The sequence below is a fragment of the Tachyglossus aculeatus genome, chromosome 1, assembly GCF_015852505.1.
Source record: "Tachyglossus aculeatus isolate mTacAcu1 chromosome 1, mTacAcu1.pri, whole genome shotgun sequence".
Lineage (NCBI taxonomy): Eukaryota > Metazoa > Chordata > Mammalia > Monotremata > Tachyglossidae > Tachyglossus > Tachyglossus aculeatus.
Window position 1 is genome coordinate 64,688,934 of NC_052066.1, and position 19,156 is coordinate 64,708,089.

A 19,156-nucleotide genomic window follows, 5' to 3' on the forward strand; every position below is an offset into this window, starting at 1 on the left:
TGAGGCCCAGAGAAGTGAGGTGACTTGCCCACCATCACACAGCGGACAAGCGGCTGAGCTAGGATTAGAACTCAGGTCCTTCGGACTTCCAGGCCCGGGCTCCCAGTGGCTCTCTCCACTAGGCCATGCTGCTTCATGAGGGCTGAGGTGGATTGATCTGGGGGCTCGCTTCCTCTCCTTAATCCTCACCCTGCCTTCCCTGGGATGGAGATTCGGAGGCCAAAATCCCAGCTGGAGGAAAGAGGATGGTGAATAAAATGGCCACTGTGCCCCAGAATAACGGAGAGTCGGCCAGTGGGGATGATGGACTGATTCCAGTTATCCACCTCTTGCCCAGTTGAAGCTCAGACCCTCTGAACCTATTCCGGTGGCTCCCCTCGCCCTCCAAATCCAAAGTGATGAGGGGAACATTTTGTTACTCAGAGGAGTTCCATCCTCGCCGAGCAATTGACTAACAATAACACTGCCTGGCTAAAATACCGCGGATTTAAACAAAATGCTATTTTAAAATCCTCCTCGCCGGCAGAGGCAGGGCGGTGGCTATTTTGGGCTCCAGAACACGCCACCCGGGCACAAGCCAATTGCAGCGCTCTCCTCCCCTGCTACCTCTGCTAACTAACCCTAGCTAGCTGTATATATGTATATATGTTTGTACATATTTATTACTCTATTTACTTATTTTACCTGTACATATCTATTCTATTTATTTTATTTTATTAGTATGTTTGGTTTTGTTCTCCGTCTCCCCCTTTTAGACTGTGAGCCCACTGTTCGGTAGGGACTGTCTTTATATGTTGCCAACTTGTACTTCCCAAGCACTTAGTGCAGTGCTCTGCACACAGTAAGCGCTCAATAAATACGATTGATTGATTGATTGATAACCCCGGAGTTAGAGCCGCACCGGGAGAGCGTCCCAAATGTAGGAAAGCTGGGGCAGAAGAGGATTCCATTCCTCCCCCAAGTGGATTGCCAAGCCGAAGTGTCCGCTTCCTCCCAAGACGTCCCGCTCGGCCACATTGTACTGAAGAGATTGCAGATACTATAATAGTAATAATAACTGTGGTATTTGTTAAGCGCTTGCTATGTGCCCAGCACCGTACTAAGTGCTGGGATCGATACAGGATAATCAGCACCCACGTTCATTCATTCATTCGTATTTATTGAGCTCTTACTGTGGGCAAAGCGCTGTACTAAGTGCTTGGGAGAGTATGATACAACAATAAACAGACACATTTCCTGCCTACAATGAGCAGTGTGGCTCAGTGGGAGGAGCCCAGGCTTGGGAGGCAGAGGTCGTGAGTTCTAATTCCGGCTCCACCACTTATCGGCTGTGTGACCTTGGGCAAGGTCACTTAACTTCTCTGGGCCTCAGTTACCTCATCTGTAAAATGGGGATTAAGATTGCGAGCCCCGCGTGGGACAACCTGATCATCTCGTATCACCCGAGCGCTTAGAACGGTGCTTTGCACGTAGTAAGCGCTTAACAAATACCATTATTATTGTTGTTATGGGGCTTACAGCCTAAAAGGAGAGAGAATGGGTATAGAATCCCAATTTTGCGAGAGGGATCTGAGGCACAGAGAAATGAAGTGATTTTCATTCATTCAGTCATATTTATTGAGCACTTACTGTGTGCAAAACACTGTACTAAGCGCTTGGGAGAGTACTACAGAACCACAAACAGACACATTCCTGGCTGCAATGAGCTCACATTCTAGAGGGGGAGACAGACACTAATATGCATAAATAAATAAAACTAAATAAATGATTTGCCCAAGGTTTCACAGCAGTCAAGGACTGGAACTGCAATTTGAACCGAGGTGCTCTGCCTCCTGAGCCCGGGTTCTTTCCACTGAGCCACACTGCTTCTCATAGATGGTGCATAGTAAACGCTTAACAAATGCCATCATCATCATCATCATCATTATTATTATTATTATTATTATTATTATTAGATACCATACCTACTGATTCCCCCCACCACCGGATGTTGAAGCTCCGTGGACCAGGAGAGGGAACCTGGAAATCTCACCTCTCAGAGAATAATCCAGCCGTTCTGTAGAACTCCTTGTTCAGCTCTTTAGCTTGGGGGGTGGGCCCACAATCATCGTCTGATCCCCATCGCTGTCAGACAAGACATCATATCATTAATATTCTCTTTGTTTGACATTTGCCTTGGGCCGACAATAAAATAAAAGGACTAGGCTCTGTTTGCACTTGCAAAGAGGTTTCTAAAATTACCAAACCCTCTTTCCAGTGTGGGCAGCCAGCTTGCCATCTCTGCTCAGCCTCCTCTTCCCCAGGAGGAGGAAAGGGTGACGTAAGCGTGACTTATTAGGGGGCCGAGGTCTCAGGGGCTGACTCAGTTTCCCTCCGCCAAGGGGGCGAGTTAGGGCTGCCCATCCCTGCTCCAAGAAGGGGTTCCCAAGCAGCAGTTTTCAGGACAGCCGCTCCAGTAAAGAACTGGGGGCTGCAGGAACCACCTTCTATTCTCCCTGCGACTAGGCCCCTTGGAGAGAAGGCGACTGATTGTGTTCAAGCCCATCTCGAACCCAGAATCAGGCACGGCCTCTTCCCTGGGCATTTACAGTCCGAATACGGAGCAGCAGCGTGGGATGATGGGAGAGCTCGCTTATGAATGGAATCTGTCGAATAAATGCTTGTAAAGCGCTGCGCTTGGACAAAGTGCTACGTAAATGCTAAATAACCATTATAAATCCTCCTGAATCCCCACGGTCCCCTGGGATGGGATTGCTGTTTATTCCATTGTTTGACTTTCTCTTCTATAATTTATGAGAGGAAGTTTATATAGGAGCCCTTAGTCTCAGCAAAATGCATCTTCAGGGGATCTTTTTTTTCCAGTGGATTAAACTTCAAAGGAAAGAGAAAAGAGAGGAGCGAGCAGTAGAACTGTATGAGGTAAAGGCTCATCTGTATGCCACACTTTTCCCGGCGTGATTGCAGGCTGAATGCACAAGAGAGGTCCCTGCCTAGACAGGGAGTTTTCCTCAGGGAGTACTGGGCCCGGTGGATAATAGTGGGTAACAAAATTCATTCATTCATTCAGTCATATTTATTGAGCACTCACTGAGTGCGGAGCACTGTACTAAGCACTTGGAAATAATAATAATAATAATAATGGCATTTATTAAGCGCTTACTATGTGCAAGGCACTGTTCTAAGCGCTGGAGAGGTTACAAGGTGATCAGGTTGTCCCACAGGGGGCTCACATTCTTAATCCCCATTTTACAGATGAGGGAACTGAGGCCCAGAGAAGTGAAGTGACTTGCCCAAAGTCACACAGCTGACAATTGGCGGAGCCGGGATTTGAACCCATGAACTCTGACTCCAACGCCCGGGCTCTTTCCACTGAGCCACGCTGCTTCTCAAGTACAATTTGGCAATGGATAGAGACAATCCCTACCCAACAATGAGCTCGCAGTCTAAAAAGGGGGAGACAGACAACAAAACAAGTAGACAAGCATCAACAGCATCAAAATAAATAAATAGAATTGTAGATCTAGACACATCATTAATAAAAGAAGCAGAATAATAAATATGCACATGTATGCATGAGTGCTGTGGGGTGGGGGCGTAGAGCAGAGGGAGGGAGTCGGGGCGATGGGGAGGGGAGGAGGAGCAGAGGAAAAGGGGGGCTCAGTCTGGGAAGGCCTCCTGGAGGAGGTGTGCTTTCAAAATGGCAGCCAAATGTAGCTTCCCACACCAGGCATCTTCTTTGGCACTAAGGAGCAGAAATAGTGATGGACTACTGCCACCCTGATTTCTGATCATTGTAGTCTTTGTTAAGAACTTGCTATGTGCCAGCACTGGGGTTAGATATAGGATCTAAGATCATACCCAGCTCCTGTCCCACATCATCATCATCATCATCAATCGTATTTATTGAGCGCTTACTGTGTGCAGAGCACTGTACTAAGCGCTTGGGAAGTACAAGTTGGCAACATATAGAGACAGTCCCTACCCAACAGTGGGCTCACAGGCTAAAAGACCACATGGGGGTCACAGTCTCAGAAGAGGAAGAACAGGTACTGAATCCCCAGAGTGGCTCAATGGAAAGAGCCCGGGCTTTGGAGTCAGAGGTAGTGGGTTCGAACCCCGCCTCCGCCAATTGTCAGCTGTGTGACTTTGGGCAAGTCATTTCACTTCTCCGTGCCTCAGTTACCTCATCTGCAAAATGGGGGTGAAGACTGTGAGCCCCCCGTGGGACAACCTGATCATCTTGTAACCTCCTCAGTGCTTAGAACAGTGCTTTGCATATAGTAAGCGTTTAACAAATGCCATCGTTATTATTATAATTATTATTTGACAGATGAGGAAACTGAGGCCCAAAATCACACCGCAGACGAGTGGCGGCGTGGGAATTAGAACCCAGGTCCTCTGACTCCTGGGCCCGTGCTCTTTCCATTAGGACACGTGCTTTCCATAATGGTCAAATGGAATGAACAGTTGGTGTCATTCTAGGGACATGTGTTACCATGGTACATTTTCCTCACGGCCTACATAATAATAATAATAATAATGATGGTATTTGTTAAGCGCTTCCTATGTGTCAAGCACTGTTCTAAGTGCTGAGGGTGATACAAGATATGGAAGTGTTCTAGTACCTTTTAATAGTATTTAATAATAATAATAATAATGGTATTTGTTGAGTGCTTCCTATGTGTCAAGCACTGTTCTAAGTACTGAGGGTGCTTCAAGGTAATCAGGTTGTCCCGTGTGGGACTCACAGTCTTTAATCCCCATGCTGCTTCTCTGCTTGTACTCTCCCAAGCGCTTAGTACAGTGCTCTGCACACAGTTAGTGCCCAATGAATACAAATGATTGATTGATTGAGTGCCCGTCTGGTGTGTTTCAACTCACTAGTGCGCTGGGATGGGATGAAGGACTGTGTGCCCGCTGTTGGGTAGGGACTGTCTCTATATGTTGCCAACTTGTACTTCCCAAGTGCTTAGTACAGTGCTCTGCACACAGTAAGCGCTCAATAAATATGATTGAATGAATGAATGAAGGAAGGAGTCAGCCCCACCATTTGGCGGGAATGTCTTTGGAGCACCGTTCCGGGAGAAAGGGAATCGTCTGCCTTCCCTGTTGGGGGAGATCCAGCTGAGGGGGTGATGTGTCTGGACTCACCTGACGTCAATTACCTTATCGCGGGGGAGATGGGGAACTCTGCCAGAGGAACCTAGTGGACCGTGGCCTGCAGCACTGGGGCCAGGAGTTGAGATCAGACTTGTCCCGGGATGATTGGGAAAGGAAAATTTCTTGGAAAGGCAGTTGGTTTGGCTCTCTTATGGGCTTGTAGTGTGCTGGCCAAAACACCAGCCCAGTAGCGTCTGTGGTACACGTTCTCTCCCATCTGAGGCACCTGCCAGATGTCATTTCATTCAATCGTATTCATTGTGTGCAAAGCTCTGCACTAAGTGCTTGGGAAAGTACAATACAGTAATAATAATAATAATAATGGCATTTATTAAGTGCTTTCTGTGTGCAAACACTGTTCTAAGCACTGGGGAGGTTACAAGGTGATGAGGTTGTCCCATGGGGGGCTCCCAGTCTTAATCCCCGTTTTACAGATGAGGGAACTGAAGCCCAGAGAAGTGAAGTGACTTGCCCAAACTCACACAGCTGACACTTGGTGGAGCCAGGATTTGAATCCATGACCCTTGACTCCAAAGCCCGGGCTCTTTCCGCTGAGCCATGCTGCTCAGAGAAAGACAGCCCCTGCCCACAATAAGCTCACAGACTGGGGTTGGCGGGGGTAGAGGGGTAATAGTGGTATTTGTTAAGCGCTTACAATGTGCCAGACACTGTACTAAGCACTGGGATGGATACAAGACAATCAGGTTGGACACAGTCCCTGTCCCATATGGGGCTCACAGGCTTAATCCCCATTTCACAGATGAGGTAACTGAGGCACAGAGAAGTGAAGTGACTTGCACAAGATCCCACAAGAGACATGTGGCTCCTCACCCTGGGCTTCAGGGCTGTCCATCCCCTCGCCCCCTCCTCCCTCACCTCCCTTCTCTCCTTCTCCAGCCCAGCCCGCACCCTCCGCTCCTCTGCCGCTAATCTCCTCACCGTACCTCGCTCTCGCCTGTCCCGCCGTCGACCCCCGGCCCACGTCATCCCCCGGGCCTGGAATGCCCTCCCTCTGCCCCTCCGCCAAGCTAGCTCTCTTCCTCCCTTCAAGGCCCTACTGAGAGCTCACCTCCTCCAGGAGGCCTTCCCACACTGAGCCCCTTCCTTCCTCTCCCCCTCGTCCCCCTCTCCATCCCCCCATCTTGCCTCCTTCCCTTCCCCACAGCACCTGTATATATGTATAGATGTTTGTACATATTTATTACTCTATTTATTTATTTATTTTACTTGTACATATCTATTCTATTTATTTTATTTTGTTGGTATGTTTGGTTTTGTTCTCTGTCTCCCCCTTTTATACTGTGAGCCCACTGTTGGGTAGGGACTGTCTCTATATGTTGCCAACTTGTACTTCCCAAGCGCTTAGTACAGTGCTCTGCACACAGTAAGCGCTCAATAAATATGATTGATGATGATGATGATGGTGTGACTGAGCCAGAATTGGAAACCTCATCTTCTGATTCCCAAGTCCGTGCTCTTGCCATTAGGCCGGGCTTGGAAGTTCTTCTGACCCAACTTTCTAGAGTGAAGGAACAAGAAAAAAATATCCCGTGACTTTCACTTACTCAATCAATCAATCAATTGTATTTATTGAGTGCTTACTGTGTGCAGAGCACTGTACTAAGCGCTTGGGAAGTACAAGTTGGCAACATATAGAGACAGTCCCTACCCAACAGTGGGCTACTCCCTACTTTAATGTTTGCCTGGGAAAAAACAAAGGCCTCCAAGAAGCCTTCCCACACTAAGCCACTGAGAAGCAGCGTGGCTTAGTGGAAAGAGCCTGGGCTTGGGAGTCAGAGGTCGTGGATTCTAATCCCGGCTCCACCACTTGTCAGCTGTGTGACTTTGGGCAAGTCACTTAAGTTCTCTGTGCCTCAGTTACCTCATCTGTAAAATGGGGATTAAGACTGTGAGCCCCACGTGGGACAACCTGATTACCTTGTAGCTATCCCAGTGCTTAGAACAGTGCTTTGCACATAGTAAGCACTTAACAAATAACATCATCATTATTATTATTATCCCCACTTTACATAGGAGGGATCTGAGATCCAGAGAAGTTAAATGACTTCCCCAAGGTCACACACAGCAGGCAGGTAGCAGAACCAGGGTTAGAACCCAGGTCTCCTGACCCCCAGGCCCAAACTCTGTTCCACTAAGCCATGCAGCTTCCCAGTATCACCCATCTCTCTGGAAAGCTCACCTCCTCCAGGAAGCCTTCCCAGCCTGAGCCCCCTTTTTCCTCTCCTCCTCCCCTCCCCATCGCCCCCCGGCCCTACCTCCTTCCCCTCCCCACAACACTTATATATATTTGTACATATTTATGACTCTATTTATTTTAATTGTACATATTTGCTACTCTGTTTATTTTATTAATAATGTGCATATAGCTATAATTCTACTTATTCTGACAGTTTTGACACCTGTCTACATATTTTCTTTTGTTGTCTGTCTCCCCCTTCTAGACTGTGAGCCCGTTGTTGGGTAGGGACCGTCTCTATATGTTGCCGACTTGTACTTCCCAAGGGCTTAGTACAGTGCTCTGCACACAGTAAGCGCTCAATAAATACGATTGATGATGATGATTCTGCACACAGTAAGCGCTCAATATATGAGATTGAATGAATAAATGAATGAACCGGGATTAGAACCCAGGTCTCCTGACCCCCAGGCCCAAACTCTTTTCCACTAACCCATGGGGCTTCCCAATGTCACCCATCTCTCTGGAAATGATGTTGAAGGACAGAGTTGGTGGTTCAGTTGGCCAGCAAATGTTTAAGGAGATGGTCCAAGTCTGAGATCCTTATGGACTCCACAAAAACCACTGGCTATCTATATCCCTATATCTATATCTATAGACTTTTAGACTGTGAGCCCACTGTTGGGTAGGGACTGTCTCTTTATGTTGCCAATTTGTACTTCCCAAGCACTTAGTACAGTGCTCTGCACACAGTAAGTGCTCAATAAATATTATTGATGATCCCTCCTCTTCACTCAAAAACTCCTGGTCAGTGTCTTCAACGGTCTCCCCATCTACTCTCTCCTTAGCGTCCTGCTGCTTCCCAGCTCGTGATCTTCACTCTTACTAAGAGAACTTTCTCCTTGGCCCCTCTCTGGCCCCTGGATCCCCTCCCCTCCCCACTCCCTACCAACCTGTAACTCCCTCCCTTTTCACATCCACCAGATCCCCCACATCTGCTGCCTGGATCATTTTTCTACGAAAACATTCAGGCCCCGGTTCCCCGCTCCTCAAAAAACTCCAGTGGTTAAGAGAAGCAGCGTGGCTCAGTGGAAAGAGCCCGGGCTTGGGAGTCAGAGGTCAGGGGTTCTAATCCCGGCTCTGCTACAGGTCTGCTGTGTGACCTTGGGCAAGTCACTTCACTTCTCTGAGCCTCAGTTACCTCATCTGTAAAATGGTGATTCATTCATTCATTCAAATGTATTTATTGAGCACTTACTATATGCAGAGCACTGTACTAAGCGATTGGGAGGTACAAGTTGGCAACATATAGAGACGGTCATAAAGACTGTGAGCCCCACGTGGGACAACCTGATCACTTAGAACAGTGCTTGGCACATATTAAGCCCTTAACAAATGCCATCATTATTATTTCCCAACCACCTCCGCATCAAACAAAAACTACTTGCCGTTGGCTTTAAAGCAGTCAATCATCTCGCCCCCTTCTACCTCATCTCGGTTCTCTCCTATTACAACCCAGCCCACACACTTCACTCCTCTAATGCTAACCTTCTCCCTGTACCTTCTGTTACTGTTTTGCTCTGTACACAGTACTGAACATGAATAATTTCAAGAAGGGATTTACCTGCATGGCATTTCATGCCATACGGGTTCCAGTGCCAAGTGGCTTTGACAGGATTGAGCAAAAACCACATTCTATCAAAATTCCTATTTAACTTGCCGATTGAACGGGATAGAAGAAAAATGGAACATGCAAAAGAATAGAATCCTAATGAAAGACATAGTGCAAATTCCTATTTAACTTGCCGATTAAACGGGATAGAAGAAAAATGGACATGCCAAAGAATAGAATCCTAATGAAAGACATAGTGCAGCGTCATCTTGCTGCCGACCCTAGCCCCCATCCCGCTTCTGGCCTGGAATGCCCTCCCTCCTTAAATCCGACAATTATTCTCCTCCCCTTCAAAGCCTTATTGAAGGAACATCTCCTCCAAGAGGCCTTCCCAGATTCAGCCTCCCCTTTCCTCTTCTCCCACTCCCTTCTGCATCACCTTGATTCACTCCCTTTGTTCATCCCCCCCCAGTCCCACAGCACTTATGTACATATCTGTCATTTATTTATTTATAATAATGTCTGTCTCCCCCACTTTAGACTGCAAGCTCACTATAGGTAGAGAATATGTCTGTTTATTGTATTGTACTCTCCCACGTGCTTTGTACAGTGCTCTGCACACAGTAAGTGCTCAATAAATACGATTGAATGAATGAATGAGTGAATCCCAGCTCTCCCCGTCTTCATTCCCTCCTCTTCCTCGAACCCTTCCTTTATACACTTTCTTATCAACAGGTCAAATCCACTGAACTATCCTCTCAGCACTTATGCATCTACATCAAAGACCCTTTTGTGCATAGTGATTTATCTGTTCTTTATGCCCTTATTTTACTCATCTACCCATCTTTTCATTCTCTTTTCATTCTCTGTCAATTATTTTGAGTGTGTCTCCCCCATTAGATGTAACTACTTGAGGGCAGGGATCTTGTCTTTTACATTTATTGCATTCTCCCAAGCTAAAATTTAGTCTAGTACTCTGCAACAATGGGCACTCAATAAATACATTAATTAACTGATTCCTGAAATGCATCAAGCTTTTACTTTTCCTTGAAAAACAAAGCAAGGCGTCTGATTCACCTTCTGGTCTCCTCTCTCCTGCCTTTCTCTGATCCAGCTTCTCTCAGATCTCTTTGCAGACAAAGCTCTTCCTAAGCATGGAAGAAAGCCAGGGAATACCTTGCCCCCTGAAGCTTAAACATGCTGAACCAGGCTAAATCTGCTGGCAGGAACAATAGTCACACACATGACATTTAAAGAACAAAAACAGCTATTTATAAACCTTCTGTCCTAGGGGCTGAATCTGGGTTTTCTCTCAGATCGAAATGGCAGGGCCTCTCTGGGGCTGATGGAAAGTTTGGTCTACTTAAAGTCCTACTTCTGAAATGATGAACCCCACCCTACTGAGCGATGAAAATCAGAGGACTACCCCGATTTGGCCTTCATTTCCTCTCCTCCTCTTCCCTTTCATGTCATTCTTGCACTTGGATCTATAGCCTTTAAGCTCTTGATATTCATCCCCCCCTCATCCCCATAGCACTCATGTTTCTGTTTTGTTCTGTTTTGTTTTATGGTATTTGTTAAGCGCTTGCCAAAGGCCAGATAGTTCATTCATTCAATCGCATTTATTGAGCGCTTACTGTGTGCAGAGCACTGAACTAAGCGCTTGGAAAGTACAGTTCGGCAACAGATAGAGACAGTCCCTACCCAACAACGGGCTTACAGTCTAGAAAGAGGAGACCGACAACAAAACGAAACAAGTAGATAAGCCTACTCCCAGCCTGTGAAGGAACACCCCCAAGCATTTTACTTGTATATATTCACTATTCTATTTATTTTGTTAATGATGTGCATTTAGCTTTAATTCTGTTTGTTCTGACAACTTGACACTTGTCCACATGTTCTGTTTTGTTGTCCGTCTCCCCCTTCTAGACTGTGAGCCCGTTGTTGGGTAGGGTCCGTCTCTATAGGTTGCTGATTTGTACTTCCCAAGAGCTTAGTACAGTGCTCTGCACACAGTAAGCGCTCAATAAATGCAATTGAATGAATGAATGCTCTGTACACAGTAAGCGTTCAATAAATACGATTGAATGAATGAATGAATGAATGTCAATACCATCAAAATAAATAGAATTATAGACAAGATAATCAGATAATTATCAAATAATCAGGTAATTGTCTATCAGATATATAGACAAGATAAAATCAGGTCAGGATTCATAGTCATAATCCCCATTTTACAGATGAGACCTGTAGAACGAAGTGACTGGCCCAAAGTCACACAGTTGACAAGTAGCAGAGCCGGGATTAGAACCAAAGTCCTTCTGAATCCCAGGCCCGGGCTCTGTCCACTAGTATGCTGCTTCCCAGGACCATCAGCTCCTTCTAAACTGCAAGCTCCCTGTGGGCAGAGAACATGTTTGCTGACTGTTATAGTGTACTCTCCCAAGTGCTTGCTCTGCACACAGGAAGCGTTCAATAAATACCGTGGATTGAGTGAGTAAGTGGTCTCTGCAGCTAATAATAATAATAATGATGGCATTTGTTAAGTGCTTACCATGTGCCAAGCACTGTTCTAAGCACTGAGCACTGTTCTAAGCACCAATAGCTCTGCTTTCCAATACTATTGGAGAAACTATGGTAAACCTAGTTGCCCTGAGGAGAACGTCTAGGTGTGCGCATTAATAACCTGCTTGTCTCTAGACTGTAAGCTCGTTGTGGGCAGGGAATGTGTCTGTTTATTGTTCTATCATACTCTCCCAAGTGCTTAGCATAGTGCTCTGCCCACAGTAAGCACTCAATAAATGCAATTGAATGAATGAATGCATGAACCTTTCTTCCCGGAAGCCTGGATCCCACTGTGATGCAGAATCACGCTCTGGTTGCCTTATTTAATGGTATTTGTTAAGCACTTATTATGTACCAGGTACCGTACTAAACGCTGGGGCAGATCCAAGATAGTCAGGTTGGACATAGTCCCTGCCCCACAGGGGTTTCACAGTCTCAATCCCCATTTTCCAGGTGAGAAGTGAAGTGACTTGCCCAAGGCCACACAGAAGTCAAGTGAAGCAGCATGGCTCAGTGGAAAAGGGCATGGTCTTTGGAATGAGAGGTCATGGGTTCAAATCCCGGCTCCGCCAATTGTCAGCTGTGTGACTTTGGGCAAGTCAGTTCACTTCTCTGTGCCTCAGTTACCTCAGCTGTAAAATGGGGATTAAGACTGTGAGCCCCCCATGGGACAACCTGATCACCTTGTAACCTCCCCAGCACTTAGAACAGTGCTTTGCACATAGTAAGCGCTTAATAAATGCCATCATTATTATTATTATTAAGTGGCAGAGCTGGCATTAGAATCCAGGTCTTTCTGGCTCCCAGGGTCTTAGTCTGCCCACTAGACCACACTGCCTTCTGCCTAAGCACTGAGGGGCTTCAAGCTCCCTCCCCTCACTTCATTCATTCAATTGTATTTATTAAGTGCTTACTGTGTGCAGAGTACTGTACTAAGCACTTGGGAAGTACAAGTTGGCAACATATAGAGCCGGTCCCTACCCAACAGTGGGCTCACAGTCTAGAAGGGGGAGACAGACAACAAAACAAAACATATTAACAAAAAAAATAAATAGAATAAATATGTACAAATAAAATAAATGAATAAATAGAGTAATAAATATGTACAAACATATATACATATATGCAGGTGCTTTGGGGAGGGGAAGGACACCTCCCTTGCATGATTCTGTGGCAATACCACCTCACCCCCCAACCTTCTCTCTCCTTAGGAGGCAAAGAAATAGGCAGAATAGTTATTTTCTAGCAAATATGAAGGGGGAAATAGGAAGATAGCAAAGATCAATGTAGAAATGGGATAATCTGCTTTCCTTCATGATACCATGTTTTGTGTACCTAAAATGAAAGTACACGAAGAGGGAAGCCCTGTGTCGTAAATCATGGGATACCTGAATTAGGCAGGTCTTAAAAGGGAAGTTAACTGTACCTGACAAAGAGACCATCTCTGGAAAACTGATAAAAGATCAAAAATTTCCCCCCTACAAAGTGATTATTGGAGGGACAGGGAAGACAGCCAGAGGGAAGGGAAGGAATGGAGATGAAGCGGAAGGCATTCCAAAAATTATCCATGCATTTTTGACTTGTTTTTCTTCAAAAATACCAGCCGACAGTCGGAGACCCCCTGAAGATCATGGAATGAGTAATCCAATGATTGCCCACCCTAGCGATAAGGAGGACAAGAGTCAATCACCTCCGTTCGTGGGCAGAATTCCTTAGTAGGCAACACGGAAAAGAGAGTGAGGCCAGGTCCACGCCACCAAAGCTAAACATTGAATCTGGCCCAATCTGGATTGACCAGGGAAATATCTATGTAGTAATAATAATAATAATGGTATTTGATAAGCACTTACTCTGTGCCAGGCACTGTTCTAAGTGCTGGGGTAGTTACAAGTTAGGTTGGACACAGTCCCTGTCCCACATAGGGCTTCCACTCTTAATCCCCATTTTACAGACGAGGTACCTGAGGCTCGGAGAAGTGACTCGCCCAAGGTCACACAGCCGACATGTAGCGGAGCCAGGATTAGAACCCATGACCCTCCAACCCCCAGGCCCATGCTCTGTCCACTAAGCCACGCTGCTTCCCTATGTTTGGGAAGCGGGTTAAGAGACGGAAACCCAGCAAACGACGGTGAAACTCTACCAGTCTCGACTACGGGAGGGAGAGTCAAGCAGAGGTTTACCCATTCCATTCTTAGCTCCACCACTTGTCTGCTGGGTGACTTTGGGCAAGTCACTTAACTTCTCTGTGCCTCAGTGACCTCATCTGTAAAATGGGGATTAAGACTGTGAGCCCCCCGTGGGACAACCTGATCACCTTGTAAACTCCCCAGCGCTTAGAACAGTGCTTTGCACATAGTAAGCTCTTAATAAAAATGCCATTATTATTATCATTATTATTAGCTTGGCCAGTGGCTAGCGAGGGGAAGGCAATCTGATACAAGTCAAAACTCCCCTGTGCTGGGCAGCAGCGGCATCAGAGAGAGTCGAGGGTGGAGATTCAAGTTGCCGGCGCGGAGGAGACAATGGTCAACCATTTCCAGATTTTGAGTGAGAAAACACTATGGATCCAATGCCAGAAGGATTGCAGATAGAGGTGGGGAATTCTGGGAGAGATGTGTCTGTGGTGTCCCTACTTGATGGCATAATCAATCAATAAATCGTATTTATTGAGCGCTTACTGTGTGCAGAGCACTGTACTAAGCGCTTGGGAAGTACAAGTTGGCAACATATAGAGACAGTCCCTACTCAACAGTGGGCTCAAGATAAGTGCTAGTAGTAGTAGCGGTAACAGTAATGGTAACAGCAGTAGCAGCAGCAGCAATAATAATGGTAGTAGTCATAGTAGTACTCATATTAGTAGTAATAATAATAATAATGATGGTATTTGTTAAGCACTTACTATGTGCAAAGCACTGTTGTAAGCGCTGGGGAGGTTACAAGGTTGTCCCACGGGGGGCTCACAGTTTTAATCCCCATTTGACAGAAGAGGTAACAGAGGCACAGAGAAGTTAAGAAGCAGCGTGGCTCAGTGGAAAGAGTCCGGGCTTGGGGGTCAGAGGTCATGGGTTCAAATCCCAGCTCTGCCACTTGTCAGCTGTGTGACTTTGGGCAAGTCACTTAACTTCTCTGGGCCTCAGTTACCTCATCTGGAAAATGGAGATTAAGACCATGAGCCCCCCGAGGGACAACCTGATCACCTTGTAACCTCCCCAGCGCTTGAAACAGTGCTTTGCACATAGTAAGCACTTAATAAATGCCATTATTATTATTATTATTATTATTATTATTATTATTATTATTAAGTGACTTGCCCAAAGTCACACAGCTGACAGAGCTGAAATTTGAACCCATGACCTCTGACTCCAGAGCCCGTGCTCTTTCCACTTGGCCACACTGCTTCCTGTAGTATTAGTAGTACAGTGCTCTGCACACAGTAAGCGCTCAATAAATACGATTGAATGAATGAATGAATGAATGAATAGTAGTAATAGTCATGGTGGTAGTAACAGTAGGAGTAGGAGTTGTAATTAGTAATGGTTATATATATTTGGATTTTTGGCAAAAGGTTCTTGAGATTGGCGGGAATGTGTCCACTCGCTCTGTTCTATTGCACTCTAGCAAACACTTAGTACATTGCTCTGCATGCAGTAAGCACTCAATAGATACCATTGATTGATTACTGATCGTTGTTGTCATGCTGTCGTGTCCGACCCATAGCGACACCCTGGGCACATCTTTCCCAGAACGCCCCACCTCCAACTGCGGTAGTTCTGGCAGTGGATCCAGAGAGTTTTCTCGGTAAAAATACGGAAGCAGTTGACCATTGCCTCCTTCCAGGCAGTTCATCATCATCATCAATTGTATTTATTGAGCGCTTACTGTGTGCAGGGCACTGTACTAAGCGCGCAGTTAACCTGAATCTCCTCCCTCTACTCTCTTCCATGCGGCTGCTGCCCAGCACGGGGGAGTTTTGACTTGTAGCAGATTGCCTTCCACTGGCTAACCACTGGCCAAGCTAGGAAGGGAATGGACAGGCCTCTGCTTGACTCTCCCTCCCATTGCCGAGACTGGTAGAGGACTGGAAACTCTCCAGTTGCGACCTTGAGAAGTGGATTATTGATTAGCACTACCCAGATTCACCAGATAATGATTCCCCTCCCCGCTTTGCCGTTGATCTGCAGAAGGAAAAGATTCAGGAGTCCATGAGCCTCAGATCTGTGGGAAGAAAGCAGTGATTCATTCAGGTCGGTAGGCAGGAAGATGACATCAGTTAGCACAACCCCTACTAAGAACCCAAGAGCACACACTCAACTAAATAATTAGCAATTCTCCCTCGCCACATCAAAAAAGTGAATCTTTTTTTTTCAGCTTTTTGGCCACGAGTTTACTTCCACAGGATTTGGAGTAATAATAATAATTCTATTTGAATTTTGTATGAAGCTTTAATTTTGCCAAAGCACCTTCACATCAGGTATCTCATTTTATCTTAGCCACCCCTTCCTCAAAAATCTCCACTGGTTGCTTATCCACCTCCGTATCAAACAAAAACTCCTCACAATTGGATTTAAAGCTCTCATCACCTTGCCCCCCGCTCCTACCTCACCTCCCTTCTCTCCTTCTACAACAAGCCAACCCACATACTTTGCTCCTCTGCTGTTAACCTTGTCAATGTGCCTCGATCTCACCTGTTTTGCCACAGATCCCTGGCCCATGTCCTACCTCTGGCCTCAAATTTGCCAGACAACTACTCTCCCCAACTTCAAAACCTTGCTGAAGGCACATCTCCTCCCAGAGGCCTTCCCAAACTAACCTCCATTTTTCCTCATTCCCCACTCCATTCCACGTCACCTTGACTCGTTCCCTTTGCTTCCCCTCCTTCACCCCACAGCATATATAGATAGATAGATAGATAGATAGATAGATAGATAGATAGATATTTGACTTCCAAGCTTGGGAGTCGTAGGTCATAGGTTCTAATCCCGGCTCCACCACTTGTCTGCTGTGTGACCTTGGGCAAGTCACTTCCTTCTCTGGGCCTCAGTTCCCTCATCTGTAAAATGGGGGTGAAGACTGTGAGCCCCACGTGGGACAACCTGATCACCTTGTGTCCCCCCCAGCACTTAGAACAGTGCTTTGCACATAGTGAGCACTTAACAAATGCCATTACTATTATTATCATTATTATTATATATTCATTCAATTGTATTTATTGAGCGCTTACTTTGTGCAGAGCACTCTACTAAGCACCTGGGAAGTACAAATTGACAACACATAGAGATAGTCCCTACCCAACAACGGACTCACAGTCCATTGTTACAGCTTTATTTATATTGATGTCTGTTTACTTGTATTGATGCCTGTCTCCCTCCCTCCCTGCCCCAAACTGAGCTCATTCATTCATTCATTCATTCAATCGTATTTATTGAGTGCTTACTGTGTGCAGAGCACTGTACTAAGCGCTTGGAAAGTACAAGTTGGCAACAAATAGAGACGTTCCCTACCCAACAACAGACTCACAGTCTAGCTCACTGTGGGTAGGGATTGTCTCTCTTCATTACTGTATTGTACTTTCCCAAGCGCTTGCTATAGTGCACAGCACACAGTAAGCGCTCAATAAATACAAATGAGTGAATGAATGGATGTTGTTTTGTAGAGTCTGACATTGTTGTCATCAGTCATATTTATTTAGGGCTCACTCTTCAGGACACTGTGCTAAGCACTGACAGTGAGGAAACTGAGATCAGAGAAGTTAAGAAGCTAATCCTAGACAGACCTTTGCTCTTTACCCAGGGCTTCATTACCTCAACATGTGTGATCAATCAGTGGTATTTATTGAGTACTTACTGTAAGCAGGGCACTGTACTAAATTCATGGGAAAGTATGATACAGCAGAGTTAGTAATTGCAATCCCTGCCGACAAGGAGCTTATAGTCTACAGGGGAAACAGACATTAAAATAGATTAATAGATTAAAATAGATCAGAGAAGCAGCGTGGCTCAGTGGAAAGAGCACAGGCTTTGGAGTCAGAGGTCACGGGTTCATATCCCGGCTCTGCCAATTACCAGCTGTGTGACTTTGGGCAAGTCACTTCACTTCTCTGGGCCTCAGTTACCTCATCTGTAAAATGGGGATTAAGACTGTGAGCCCCGCGTGGGACAACCTGATCACCTTGTAACCTCCCCAGCGCTTAGAACAGTGCTTTGCATGTAGTAAGCGCTTAATAAATGCCATCATCATCATCATCATCATCATTAGGGATGGGGCAAAAAAAGGATTACGATACATACGTAAGTGCTGTGGGGCTGGAGTGAGTATCAGAGTTCTTAAAGGGAATGTGTCTGTTTATTGTTCTATTGTATTCTTCCAAGCACTTAGTACAGTGCTCTGCACACGGTAAGTGCTCAATAAATAGAGAAACAGCGTGGTTTTGTGGATAGAGCACGGGACTAAGAGTCAGAAGGTCATGGGTTCTAATTCCGGCTCCACCACTCGTCTGTTGTGTGACTTTAGGCAAGTCACTCCAGTTCTCTGTGCCACACTTCCCTCATCTCTAAAATGGGCATTGAGATTGTGAGCCCCATGTGGGACAGGGATTGTGTTCAACCCAATTTGCTTGTATTCATCCCAGCGCTCAATACAGTGCCTGGCACATAGTAAGCACTTAACAAATGCCATAATAATTATTATTATAAATATGATTGACTGAATAAAAGGAATCCACAGCCAAGTGCATAGGTGATACTGAAGGGAGGGCAAATAGGGTGGGGTAATGAAGGTTAGTCTAGGAGGCGATGTGATTTTAAGAGGGTTTTGAAGGTGGGAGAGTGGTGGGCTGTCAGGCATGAAGAGGGAGGAAATAGTGGGCCAGCGCGAGCACATGGGCATAGGATTGGCAGAAGGATAGGCCAGATTGAGGTACAGGGAGTAGGATTGCGTTAGAGAAGCGGAGTGTCTTGGTTGGGTTGTAGTAGGAGATCAGCGAGGTTAGCGGGGAGGGAGAGAGCCGATGGAGCACCTTAAAGCTGATGGTAAGGAGTTTCTGTCCAAGTTGCCAAGTAATTTCTGGTAATAAAAGTCATGTCAGCTATAAAACTTTGCTTTCAGGTTGAGGAACCCTGAAGAGTCACGTTTTCATGCAAAATGTTTCTGTGATCTCTCTTTGCTCCTCTGCATTCTCTTTTTTCCATTTTTTTCCCTCTCTTTTTGCCATTTCATCCATCTGGAGGCTAGAGACAGATGAAAAAATAGCTTTCACCCCTGCAAAATGTAAGAGTTTTGCAACAGTTCCATGGCAGATAATAATAATAATAGCAATAGTAATGATAGCACTTATTAAGCACTTCCAAGATGCAAAGCACTGTACTAAGTGCTGGTGAGGTTACAAGGTGATCAGGTTGTCCCACGTGGGGTTCACAGTCTTAATCCTTCCTTCTAGACTGTGAGCCCACCGTTGGGTAGGGACCGTCTCTATATGTTGCCGACTTGTACTTCCCAAGCACTTAGTACAGTGCTCTGCACACAGTAAGTGCTCAATAAATACGATTGATTGATTGATTGATTAATCCCCATTTTACAGATGAGGTAACTGAGACCCAGAGACGTGAAGTGACTTGCCCAAAGTC

The 19,156-nt window shown here is 45.8% G+C and overlaps 1 protein-coding gene and 1 non-coding gene across 2 annotated transcripts in view; one reads left to right on the top strand and one right to left on the bottom strand.

Annotated features, from left to right (window-relative positions):
- The window catches only part of DGKG (diacylglycerol kinase gamma), a 459,919-nt gene that overhangs the window by 316,548 nt on the left and 124,215 nt on the right, over window positions 1–19,156 (top strand). The window lies entirely within an intron of this gene.
- LOC119934492 lies at window positions 15,508–15,645 on the bottom strand. The gene has a single exon (XR_005452947.1). It is a non-coding gene; the product is annotated as a small nucleolar RNA SNORA7 (small nucleolar RNA).